Source organism: Chrysemys picta, chromosome 22, assembly GCF_011386835.1.
Source record: "Chrysemys picta bellii isolate R12L10 chromosome 22, ASM1138683v2, whole genome shotgun sequence".
NCBI lineage: Eukaryota > Metazoa > Chordata > Testudines > Emydidae > Chrysemys > Chrysemys picta.
Window position 1 is genome coordinate 8,603,824 of NC_088812.1, and position 12,754 is coordinate 8,616,577.

The following is a 12,754-nucleotide window of genomic DNA, read 5'->3' on the forward strand; positions in this document are numbered from 1 at the left end:
GTAAGCACGTACCCACTGGACTAGGGACAATGCAGAGAATTAACTCTAACCCCACAATGGGTGTGCTAAGGAGGATGGCTGAAACCAGGAGAAATAATTTTACCCAACCCCTCAGTAGGGGCTGGCATTTGGGGAGTGGAAAATTACCAACTGCAGGACAGAGAAAGCAAGGTGTTGATGCTAGCTTTTAAATACCACAGAAGAGGGATGGGTCAGATGAAGACTCAGAACCACACAGGAAGTTTTAGGCAGGAGAGGGGAAGAGACAGAGGTGGATTAAGCTTTTGAGGGGCCCTGGGCCAGAGCAAGTGGGGGGCCACTTCCGCCCCTCTCTGCACTCCTGCCAGGAAAATGGGGTTGGGGTGCAGGGACTTGCCCTGCCCCCCACCAGGCACTCCTGTGAGGAAGCGGGGTCAGGGCACGGGAGCGTCCCCCACTTCCTGACAGAAGCGCTGGCCATGCGGAGAGGGGCAAGCCCCCGTGCCCCAACTCCACTCCACAGCAGGAATGCCGAGCAGGCAGGTGGAGTGGGTCGGGGTGAGGGGGCACCCTTTTCCCATGGCCCCCCAATTGATCGTGGAATCTGGTCATGGGCCCCGTTGTCCCAGTGGCTAATCCACTGACAGGCATGTTCTTTTTTAACAGGGGGCCTAGTTTAGCTGCAAGACCAACCAAGGTCAAAGCCAGCGACCTGGAGAGAGAGGAGAGGCTCCATGCTTGGGAAGATAAGTCATGAGCTGCAGCAGAAGGACCCTGGATGCCCCAGAGGACCCTGGCTCTAGCCCAAAGAATGCTCTGGAATGGTGAGGAAACGTAACCAGCGGAACACGTGGAGGGTTTGTTATTTTTGTCTAGGTCTGTATATTTCTTGTGTGATTAAATAAAGAGCAATGTTGTTAGTCCTGTGCAAAGCATCTGTGCATTTTATGTGCTACACCTACCACACATCCTTGAAGAGTTAGCTTGTGGAGGCAGAACACCCTCACGTCTGGAGTTCTGGGAGGGCATGTATTTAAGCTATGGGGAATCTGAAAGGTCAGCATTACTCCCGAGTACTAGGAAGTTGGACTGTAGGGTCTAAGTTCTCAAGAGGGTGGTAGGTAGAGGGTCTACACCGCAAGAGTGTGCCTAGGGACCCCAAGATGGGGCTCTGTTCAGATTCTGGATGCTTAAAGCACATGGGATCTAGAGGTTGATTCCCACACAGAAGTCTGGTGGGTGCCCGAGAGAGAGCATTGGATTAGATCTGTGAGCACGCCACATCTTGGAAATGCTGGATTAGAGGTAGGGTGACCAGATAGCAAGTGTGAAAAATCAGGGCAGGGGATGGGGAGTAATAGACACCTATATAAGAAAAAGCCCCGAATATCGGGACTATCCCTATAAAATCGGGACATCTGGTCATCCTAATTAGAGGGTCGGGCATGTGGGCAGAGACAAAGAGAGCTCCAGAGGGTGAGAAAGTGAAGATAATACTTAGTCCTGCCATGAGTGCAGGGGACCGGACTAGATGATCTCTCAAGGTCCCTTCCAGTCCTAGGTTTCTAAGTCTATTAGAAAACTCAACGGCATTGGCTCTGCTCTAGGGGAAGCAAAACCCTCAGGGCCTGGTCCCGCTCTTACACTGGTGTGAAGCAGGAGTAAGTTCAGTGATGTAACAGGAGCTAGACAGAACGAGTGGTACTAGAATCAGAGAGAGGACGTGTCTATATGTCGCACAACAGCAATCTATTGCTCGGAAAAACCGTGGGTGGGACTGAGTGTGACAGGGAGCTAACTGTGAATACCTGCTGACGGGCCCCATTTCCTAACACCTCTGGGCTTCTCTTTGAAGCCTCCACACTCTCCATGACAAGAGGGAGACATCTCATCTCTTAGCAGAGTGTGGTGAGGACCTGTATGTACCTCTGCTGTGGCTGGGTTGCACCGGAGGTGCTACTGTGATCGCAGCTCAGAAGCCAATGGGGAGCATCTGAGTAACAGGCATTGTGTGTAACCAAAGAGCCACAAGAGTGAGACTTGATCTAGTTCCCTTGCTCCGCTCAGGCCTCCTTCTGTAGTCGTTTGTCTCCACAATCATGCACTCTGGAACAACAGTGAAGTGTCATTTCAGCCCATGTGGGACCAGACTAATTTTACAGTTACAGCTGCTCGACATTTTTCAAATGGACATTTTTTTCCACTGAGAAATGGCCTTTTTCCAAATACATTTTCATAAAACTTTTTGCTTTTTGATTTTTTTTCGACCAAATCCGAAACCATGCAGCCTTTTTCTGGATTTTTGACTGTTCCTTTTTGAAGGTTTTCTTTTGGCTTTTTCCTCTCCAAAGTAGCTGAAATCCTGTTTTCCTTTCCTCTCATTTCTGAAAATTGAAAACTTTTGAAAACCAGAAAAACATTCAAAATAGTTCACAGAAATTGATAAAGCCAAATATGGATTCATTTCCAGCATTGTGAAACAAAACCGAGGAAGTGGGTTTTTTGTGTGTTTGTTTTTGTTTTTAACCATTTTTAGTTATAATGTGGCTTTGCCAGCTAGTTTGTTTGGGGCAGAGTTAAAAAGGCATACTCTAAGCCACAGGGTACAGAGCCATTGCCCACCTAATGCTTTTATTTCATTTTTTAGCTTTTGAACCATGAGTTGTTGGGCTGCATCCAGGAATCCCTGGCTGGATTCTCTGGCCTAGTTATGCAGGAGGCTGGACTGGATGGTCAGATTTTAAGGCCCTTCTGGCCTTAAAAATCTATGAATATTGGATGTCAAGCATCATTATTGGATCCACAATGAAAATGCTGGGACAGAAATCATCATCAACCCCCAAATTCCTCCACCTTGCAGTATGGAAAAGCCCATCAGTCTCTATCCCTGGGGAAATGGTTCCTGAAAATGTGAAACACGGGGACCAGAGAAAGACTTTAGGAACCTGATGAACATCCCCCACATTCAGACAGAGTCAAATTCTACATTTTTACTACTTCCTAATGGAACAAAAACCTCAAGTCTTCTTGAGCTTAATGAATCGGGTCCTCCTCTAGCTGCTGTCCTCTAGGTCCAACATCTCTGAGCCCACAGCCCATTCAGCAAGTCTGCGAGGTATTAAACACTCTCAACTTCCATGGACATAATGGGGGAGGGCCCTTGACGCTTCTCAGGAAGTTCGCCACACCTTGCAGAAGTGGGGCCAAGAAGTGTAACCGGTAAAAGACTTGTGTCACATGTCAGAAGCCCACAGTTTGGAGAAATTAAACCACCTTGGTTTTGCCCATCACAAAAGTGGATGAATACTGTCTGGTCCTGCTAACATATTGCTCTTTACTTTACCAATTTGTTTCAAAACCTCCTCTATTGACACCTCAGTCTGGGACAGTTCCTCAGATTTGTCTCCTACAAATAATGGCTCAGGTGTGCGCATCGCCCTCATATCTTTTGCAGTTTCATTCTGAAACTAACTCCAGAAGCTGCCAAGGCCTGTGAAACAACATCTCATTATGATGGAATTTTGACATAGTAAAATGTAGACTAATGAGTAGTTGTGTCACCCCTGCCTTCCAACCTGGAATGCCCTTTACTATGCTTTCATGCTGTAGCTTCCAGCATGGATTACTCACAAAGAGCCATCAGCAAGCAAGTCACTCTCAGCTATGTTTGTGTTTGTGTGCTGCAGGCAGCCAGCCACACTTTGGCTCTTACCAGCCTGAATTATACTGCAGGGTGACCCCAACACACTCCCAGCCCCAGATTTCCTCCCCCACTTTACTCCCCCCAGAAATGGAGATATCCCATCTCCTAGAACTGGAAGGGACCTTGAAAGGTCATCAAGTCCAGCCCCCTGACTTCACTAGCAGGACCAAGTACTGATTTTGCCCCAGATCCCCAAGTGGCCCCCTCAAGGATTGAACTGACAACCCTGAGTTTAGCAGGCCAATGCTCAAACCACTGAGCTATCCCTCCCCCCATGTATGCCTTGTACTGCCCAGCCCTCTCCTGGACAATACAAACTTATCTAGGTCCGTTATTTCATCAATGGAAATAATAGGCACACGTTTTGTTATCCCACATGGAGTTTCCCAAACACTTCATTTTAAACACACTGGATTAGATAAAACAATAAAAACAAGTTTATTAACTACAAAGAGAGAGATTTTAAGTGACTAGAAGTAATGAGGCAGTCGCGGGGCGAGTATGCCCCGTCCCCCTTTTGGGCAGGGCAAGGGCATTGCAAAGCTGCAGCTAAATCCACCTGACCACCCTTAACCTCAGGGCAGTCTGGTCTAGTGGCCAGAGTCGATACAGATGTCCTTTCCCTTAGGTCTGTGTGGCCCAATGGTCAGAATCAATATAGCTACCATCTCCCTCACGGCAGCAGGCCTATTGGTCAGAGTCAGTATGGGTGCCCTCTCCCTCAGGGCCATGTAGCCCGATGGCTAGAGTCAGTATAGAGACCTTCTCTCGCAGGGCTATATGGCCTAGCAGCCAGAGTCAATATAGATGCACTCTTCCTCAGGGCTGTGTGGTCTAATGGCCAGATTCACTATAGGTGTGGTTTAATGGTTGTAGAAGGGATAGACCACCACCCGGGGTGGGTGAGTGGAGGGGTAGAGGGATCCGGACCCTCCCTACTCCACCGGGTCCCAACCCAAGGGCCTGTCAGAGGCTAGTGTGTCAGAAGGGATCCTACAACCGGTTCTAAAACCAGACCAATGTAAAGTCCCCCTACTTCCTACCCTGTCTCCCGACATGGCGGTCTGGGTGTCTCCCAGTCCCTCAGCCTATGCAGCTCTCTGCGGCTCCGCTCTCTCTCGGATGTCCTCAGATAGCCGGGTCTCAGCAGCTCGCAGACTGGAGCAGGCAACGTGCATCCTCCCTCCTTGGCAGTCAGCCCCAACAGAGCTGACCTGCTCCCTTTTCTCCTGGTGTTCCAGTTGAAGCATGCCCAGCAGAGATGAGGGGGCATGGCTTCCTCAGACCACAGTGAAGGGTTAACCCTTCCCTGTCCAGTGTGGGGCGAATATACCCCATTGCACAGACATAAAAGTCAGAAATGGTTACAAGAAAAATAAAGATAAAATGCAATTAATGCCTGACTTAACACACTTGTACAAAGATTATTACAACAGTGGACACGGGTATATTCTGGCACAGGGACAACCTGCCAATGCCACGTGTTAGTGCTACAGCATGACAGTGTGGCAGCAGGGAATGGCTCTCTGTGAGATGTATAAGAACTGGCAATGGTGGCACAGAGGCAAAGAGAGTCTCCAGTCACTGGGACACCTTAGCAGGGTTCAGACAAGGTTGGACATTTGGATGGATGACATGAATATTCATTTAAAACAGTCAATATTGAAATAAACAAGAGCTTTGCCAGAGGTAGAAACCTCCTGCTTCAGGGCATGAGTAGACTGGTAGCTAATGGGGACTGGGAAGGAACTTTCCCAGAATATAAGAACAGACATACTGGGTCAGACCAATGGTCCATCAAGCCCCGCATCTTTTTTTTCCGACAGTGTCCAGTGCCAGCTGCTTCAGAAGGGAATGAACTGAACAGGGCAATTATCGAGTGATCCATCCCCTGTTGCCCACTTCTAGCTTCTGGCAGTCAGAGGTTTAGCGACACTTGAGCGTGGGTGGCCCGTATAAGAGGCTGGCCATGCAGGGGGCAAGAAATACCGGATGCAGGTGCATGTCACCTGCTTTGAGGGCTGGTGCGGGTCACCTCCAGCCTGCCACCTTTGGAACGCTGCCACCGGAAGCTCCCTAGAAGCAGAAGGGCCCTGGTGCCCGGACTGTGGCCCTGCTCATGCTCCCCCCCCAAGACCCTGCCCTCGCTCTGCCTCTTTCCCCGAGTCCCTCCTCCATAGGTGCTGGAACTAGGGATGCTGGGGGTGCGGGAGCACCCCCTGGCCTGAAGTGGTTTATATTATATACAGGGTTTAGAGTTTGGTTCAATGGCTCTCAGCACCCCCACTATACAAATTGTACCAGCGCCCCTGCCCCCCTCCGCCGGTAGGGTGACCAGGTATCCTGATAAAATCAGGACTGTTCCGATATTTAACCCTTTGTCCCACGTCCCGATCAATGTATGATTGGGACGCCATTTGTCCTGATATTCAGGTAAAGAGGTGAGCAGGAGGGAGGCGCCGACTCCGTGGGTGCTCCAAGGTTGAAGCACCCATGGGGAAAAATTGCAGCCAAGCTCCCCCCTCCTTGCCTCCTTCTTTCCCCCTCCCCTCAGCGCGCCATGTCCCCGCTCTCCCCCCGCAGCGCTTTCTGCCACCTAACAGCTGTTTGGCAGCGTTTAGCACTTTCCAGGAGGGAGGGTGGAGGAGCGGGGACGCGGCGCACTCAGGAGAGGAGGTAGAGAAGAGGCAGGGCAGGGGCAGGGACTTGGGGGAAGGGGGTGGAATGGGGGCGGAGTGAGGGCGGATGCTTGGGCGGGAAGAGGCAGGGGGTGGACGAGCACCCACCCGGCAGAGGGGAAGTTAGCGTCGTAGGGGTGAGTGGAGGGAGGGGGGGTGAAGAGGCAACTGGCGGGAGGGAAAGGTGAAGAGGCGAGCGGTGGGTGGGGGACTGAGGAGGGACGCAGCAAGCCAGTAGGGGGCTGGAGAATGAGGAAGGGCGCGGTGGAGGGGGGCCAAGTGGGGAGGGGGTGGGATCTGGGGCAGAGTGGGGGCAGAGCCTGGGAGGAGTGGGGGTGGACTGTGGGTGGGGCTGACGGCACCCCAATGTGTCCCGATATTTTAGTGTTGTGATCTGGTCACCCTATCCGCCGGCCACTCGCTCCTCTCCGTCCCTCCCCCCATCACTCTCCCGTAAGGCAGTAAAAAAGTGATGGGCCCACGGCCCCCTGGCTCCCCCTGTTCTGGTATCCCTTAGCTGAGTTGCTCTACCATCAGCTCGCACAGCAGGAGGAGAAGTCCCACAGCTGGGCCAGCCAGGGAGAGGCTGAGGCTGGAGCAACTCAGCTAAATGGTGCCAGGACTGGGGAGGCAGGTGTCAGGGAGCCATGGCCCCATCATTTTTAAAAGTGGGAGGACTATACCCTCCCCCTTTTTTTCCTGCCTTAGGGGCGAGCGACGGGGGGGAGGGGGCAGAGAGGAGTGAGTGGCGGGCAGGGGGGGCCTTGGGAGGAGAGACAGGGTTGGAGCAGGAAGAGGTAGAGTGAGGGCAGTGCTTTGGGGGAAGAGGTCAGCGGGGCTGGGAAGAGGTGGAGCAAGGGCAGGGCCTCGGGGCAGAGTGGGGGGTTGAGGCCAAGGTCCGGGCGCCAGTAGTCCCCCCCCCACACACACACACACCTTTTAGGGAGCTTCTGGCACTCGCATAAGTCTCCCCAAATGAAAGAGTGACTGCATCCCTGACCATCTTGGCTAATAGGCATTGATGGACCTATCCTCCATGGATTTATCTAACTCTTTTTTTAAACCCAATTATACTTTCAGCCCTCACAACATCCCCTGGTAATGAAGTGTGAAGAAGTACTTCCTTATGTTTGTTTTAATTAATTTCATTGGGTGACCACTTCTTGTTTTATGTGAAGGGGCTAATAACTGGAGTTGCCAGTTTTGATTGGATGTATTCCTGGAGGTTTCATCTCATGATGTAATCTTTAATTAAAGACAGTCCTGGAGGGTTGGCAATCCTATTAATAATACTTCCCTATTCTTCCCTATAACTGTCCCTAGGGGCAGTTTATCCCATAACTGTTGTTGCAGTGTTCTCTCACCTTCTCCTGAACCATCTAGCGCCAGCCACTGCCCGAGTCATGATATCGGACTAACTGGATCACTTCTCTGATCCAGTCTGGCAATTCTTCTGGTCCATTATACCCGCGAATGAACCTTTCACATCAGCCAGGTTTCAAGTCTCCCAGGGAGAAGAATGAAGCCCCTGATTTAGTAAAAATGTCTTAGACTGTAAGCAGGGCAGGGACTCCTCTGTCTTCCTGTGTGTTTGGATAGTGCCTGGCACAAATCATTATTATTATTAATATTAATAATAACAATAAATAATAGCATAAAAGTCAGAAAGATGTTTCTGTTTGTATGCAGTATAGTAACCATAGGAGGATGCTGCCACCTAGAGCTTAAACTTGTTCATGTTTATAGACAGGGTCACACAGATGCACCAAAAACTCTGTAGATAGCAGGTATCAATTTCTTGGGTCTGTAAACATCATTTTGGCAAATGGAGCAAAATTTGGAATTTAAGGGAAAAACCTGAATGTTTGAAAAAGGCAAAAATAACTAATTCTTGAGCTTCAGACAGAGTGCCCACCCTATACTGCCCCTAAGGATCCCGTGGGCAGCAGGCAACCCTTGGGAAGTTGTTCCAATAGTTAATTACGCTAACGTTGTTTGGGGTTACCCGAGGTGTCCGGAATGCACCACTGTCACCTGCTTACAGCAGAGAGAGCTCTGTCTGTGTGCACCAGGGGAAACTCTCCCCAGCCACCGGCTACGGGCTACACAGTTGCAGGAGTAACACTAGATAGATGCTAGCCTCTGCTTTGTAAAGTGCTGAGACCAATGGCTGCAAGGTGCTAGATAACACCTATTTATGAATTATAATGATATTAACTATATTATTATTAATTTTCCTCATTGTCCTGTCTCAATTGTTGCTTTCCACTCTCAATCCCAAATCCTGCAGTTGGGAGGGGGTTAAATATACAGTTTACCCTGGCTACTCTCTCAGCATAGAAGCCTTGTGCAAATATAACCATTACTATCTCCAATTTATCTGGAAAAATCTGACTTTGTGTTACACACGTTTCACATGTAGCCATGTGTTGCATACACGGGGCATACATGTTGCAGACATGATCAAGTATCCTATGTGTGATGGTGTCTCGTGTACATTGCGCCCATGACTATGTTGCATGCATGTTGCAGACATGATTGTCACCTGTAATGTGTGTGTCATGTATGTTGCACATGTGATTATGTGGCACACATGTTGAATGTGAGACTATGTTGTATGTATGTTGCATATATCACTATGTCCAATGCATGTTGCATGCGAGATCGTCTGTCATATGCATGTTGCGCATGTGGCCATATGTTGCACATGTTGCATGACTGCCATGTGTGACTTGCATACGCGACCCTGTGTCACACACACAATTAGGTGCAGCAGGCATGCTACACCTGTGACTGTTGTGTTGCATGCTGCACACATGACCATGTGTAGGTGCATGTTGCACGTGTGAATGTGTGTAAGTACACGTGTGCGTATAGTGTGTTGTGTGCATGTGTGACTGCATTAAATGTATTTTGATTGTGTGTTATATGTCTAAGGCTTTTATGTTGCTGTGCTGCATGTATGCTACAAGTTATGTATTGTTTGTAATGTTCTTGTAGCCGTGTAGGTTCCAGGGTATGAAAGACAAAAGACGGGTGAGGCAATATCTTTTACTGGACCAACTTCTGCTGGGGGAAGAGACAAGCTTTCCAGCTTTGCAGAGCCCCAGCCCTAAAGAAGAGTTCTGTGAAGCTGGAAGTTTGCCCCTTCCACCAAGGGTAGGTGGTCCAAAAGAAGACACGGCTCCCGTGTGGCATCTGTCACATGTCACCCGTATGTTGCGCACAGATTGTTTGTATGACTGTGTTGCATATGTAGTAGGAAGAGGGCCTGAAACATAAGGCCTTGTATCAGAGGCCTGATATGAGGCGTAAGTCCTGGGCTAAAGTAGTGGTGAAAGCTTTGCTAATATAAAGCAAAATGAGGCTGTGAGCTAGAGGCAGGCCCTGCTCACAGAATCTGGCAGGAACAGAGCTGATATTGCAAAAACACACATTCCTAAGAGGTCGGGTTACCAGATAGCAACTGTGAAAACACGGGACAGGGAGTGGGAGGTAATAGGTGTCTATATAAGAAAAAGTCCCAAAAAACGGGACTGTCCCTTTAAAAACGGGACATCTGGTCACTCTACTAAGAGGTGCTAAGCACAGAGCACTCACGCAAACATATTCCAGAAGAGTGATACCAGAACACCTTGATACCAGCACATTCCCTAAAGAGAAAAGGAACACGCTGACCTATCCCAAAGATAAGGTCAGGATGACAGTGTGATGGATAGAGATGTACAAGGTGATGGGTGGTAACTGGCTAGTCAGAGGGTGTCAACTACCGAACTATGTCAGAGGGGCAATACCTAACTTGTTTGCATTGATGTATAAAACGGAATCTCAGAGGGAGTGTCTTTAGCCAGCTGAGGGGGAAATGGAAAGTCCCGCCATTCACTGAGCTGCATCCATTGTCACGGGCATACACGTCTTAGTATCCTCGTCGAGTCTGCCAGGTGCTATTACCTTGCTTCGTCGACAATAAACCTGGCCGGGCACTTTTCACATTAATGGATCTTGTGGTAATTGGGCGATTCACTTGATGTCTGCTGTGCCAGCTCTCTGCGCAGAGCTGGGACAGCACATAGGGAGAACATACACATGCAGCCAAATATCTGAAGCCAGCACACATCTTTCATGTGTTGCATGAGTGTTCATTAATACATTCTGCACCCATATCTGTATGCTACGTATGTTGCATGAGTGTCCATGGGCACAGACCGTACCATTGTCCACGCTTCACATGTGTTGCATGAGTGTCCATGGTAACAAACCGTACCCGTGTCTGTCCTGCATGCGTGTTCCATGAGTGTCCATGGGCACAGACCATACCTGTGTCCATGCTGCACGTGTGTTACATGCGTGTCTGTGTGCACAGACCGTACCCGTGTCTGTGCTGCACGTGTGTTACATGAGTGTCTGTGGGCACAGACCATACCCGTGTCCGCACTGAAAGCGTGTTCCATGAGGGTCTGTGGGCACAGACCGGACCTGTGTCCTCGCTACACGTGTGTTACAAGTGTCCGTGGGCACCGACCGTACCAGTGTCTACTCTGCATGCGTGTTCCATGAGTGTCCATGGACACAGATTGGACCCATGTCCATGCTACAAGTGTGTTACACGAGTGTCTGTGGGCACAGACCGTATTCGTGTCCACGCTGCACCCCCCCCACGTGCCTGCCCCCCCATACCGGAGACACCCCCCACGCGCACGCCCCCTGGCAGCGGAAACCACCCCCCGTACCAGAGAAAGCCCCCGCGCCCAGCCCCCCACAGCAGAACCCCCCTGTACCAGAGAGCCCCCCCGCGGGAGGTGGGAGCCAGGTTGGGGGGCTCTCTAGTACAGACTGAGCTCGGCACAGGGCTCTGGGTGCTGGCATGGAATGTTGGGGCGTGTTACATGAGTGTCTGTGTGCACAGACCGGCCCCGTGTCCGCGCTGCACGCGTGTTCCATGAGTGTCCGTGGGCACAGACCGGCCCCGTGTCCGTGCTGCACGCGTGTTCCATGAGTGTCTGTGGGCACAGACCGGCCCCGTGTCCGTGCTGCACGCGTGTTCCATGAGTGTCTGTGGGCACAGACCGGCCCCGTGTCCGTGCTGCACGCGTGTTCCATGAGTGTCTGTGGGCACAGACCGGACCCGTGTCCGCGCTGCACGCGTGTTCCATGAGTGTCTGTGGGCACAGACCGGACCCGTGTCCGTGCTGCACGCGTGTTCCATGAGTGTCTGGGGGCACGGACCGGACCCGTGTCCGCGCTGCACGCGTGTTCCATGAGTGTCTGTGGGCACAGACCGGACCCGTGTCCGTGCTGCACGTGTGTTCCATGAGTGTCTGTGGGCACAGACCGGACCCGTGTCCGCGCTGCACGCGTGTTCCATGAGTGTCTGTGTGCACAGACCAGACCCGTGTCCACGCTGCACGTGTGTTCCATGAGTGTCTGTGTGCACAGACCAGACCCGTGTCCGCGCTGCACGCGTGTTCTATGCGTGTCTGTGTGCACAGACCGGCCCCGTGTCCACGCTGCACGCGTGTTCCATGAGTGTCCGTGGGCACAGACCGGACCCGTGTCCGCGCTGCACGCGTGTTCTATGAGTGTCTGTGTGCACAGACCGGCCCCGTGTCCACGCTGCACGCGTGTTCCATGAGTGTCCGTGGGCACAGACCGGCCCCGTGTCCACGCTGCATGCGTGTTCCATGAGTGTCCGTGGGCACAGACCAGACCCGTGTCCGCGCTGCACGCGTGTTCCATGAGTGTCCGTGGGCACAGACCAGACCCGTGTCCACGCTGCACGCGTGTTCCATGAGTGTCTGTGCACAGACCAGACCCGTGTCCGCGCTGCACGCGTGTTCCATGAGTGTCTGTGGGCACAGACCAGACCCGTGTCCACGCTGCACGCGTGTTCCATGAGTGTCCGTGGGCACAGACCGGCCCTGTGTCCGCGCTGCACGCGTGTTCCATGAGTGTCTGTGGGCACAGACCGGATCCGTGTCCGCGCTGCACGCGTGTTCCATGAGTGTCTGTGGGCACAGACCGGACCCGTGTCCGCGCTGCACGCGTGTTCCATGAGTGTCTGTGCACAGACCAGACCCGTGTCCGCGCTGCACGCGTGTTCCATGAGTGTCTGTGCACAGACCAGACCCGTGTCCGCGCTGCACGCATGTTCCATGAGTGTCTGTGGGCACAGACCAGACCCGTGTCCGCGCTGCACGCGTGTTACATGAGTGTCCGTGGGCACAGACCGGCCCCGTGTCCGCGCTGCACGCGTGTTCCAGGGGTGTCCGTGGGCACAGACCAGACCCGTGTCCGCGCTGCACGCGTGTTCCATGAGTGTCCGTGGGCACAGACCGGCCCCGTGTCCACGCTGCACGCGTGTTCCATGAGTGTCCGTGGGCATAGACCAGACCCG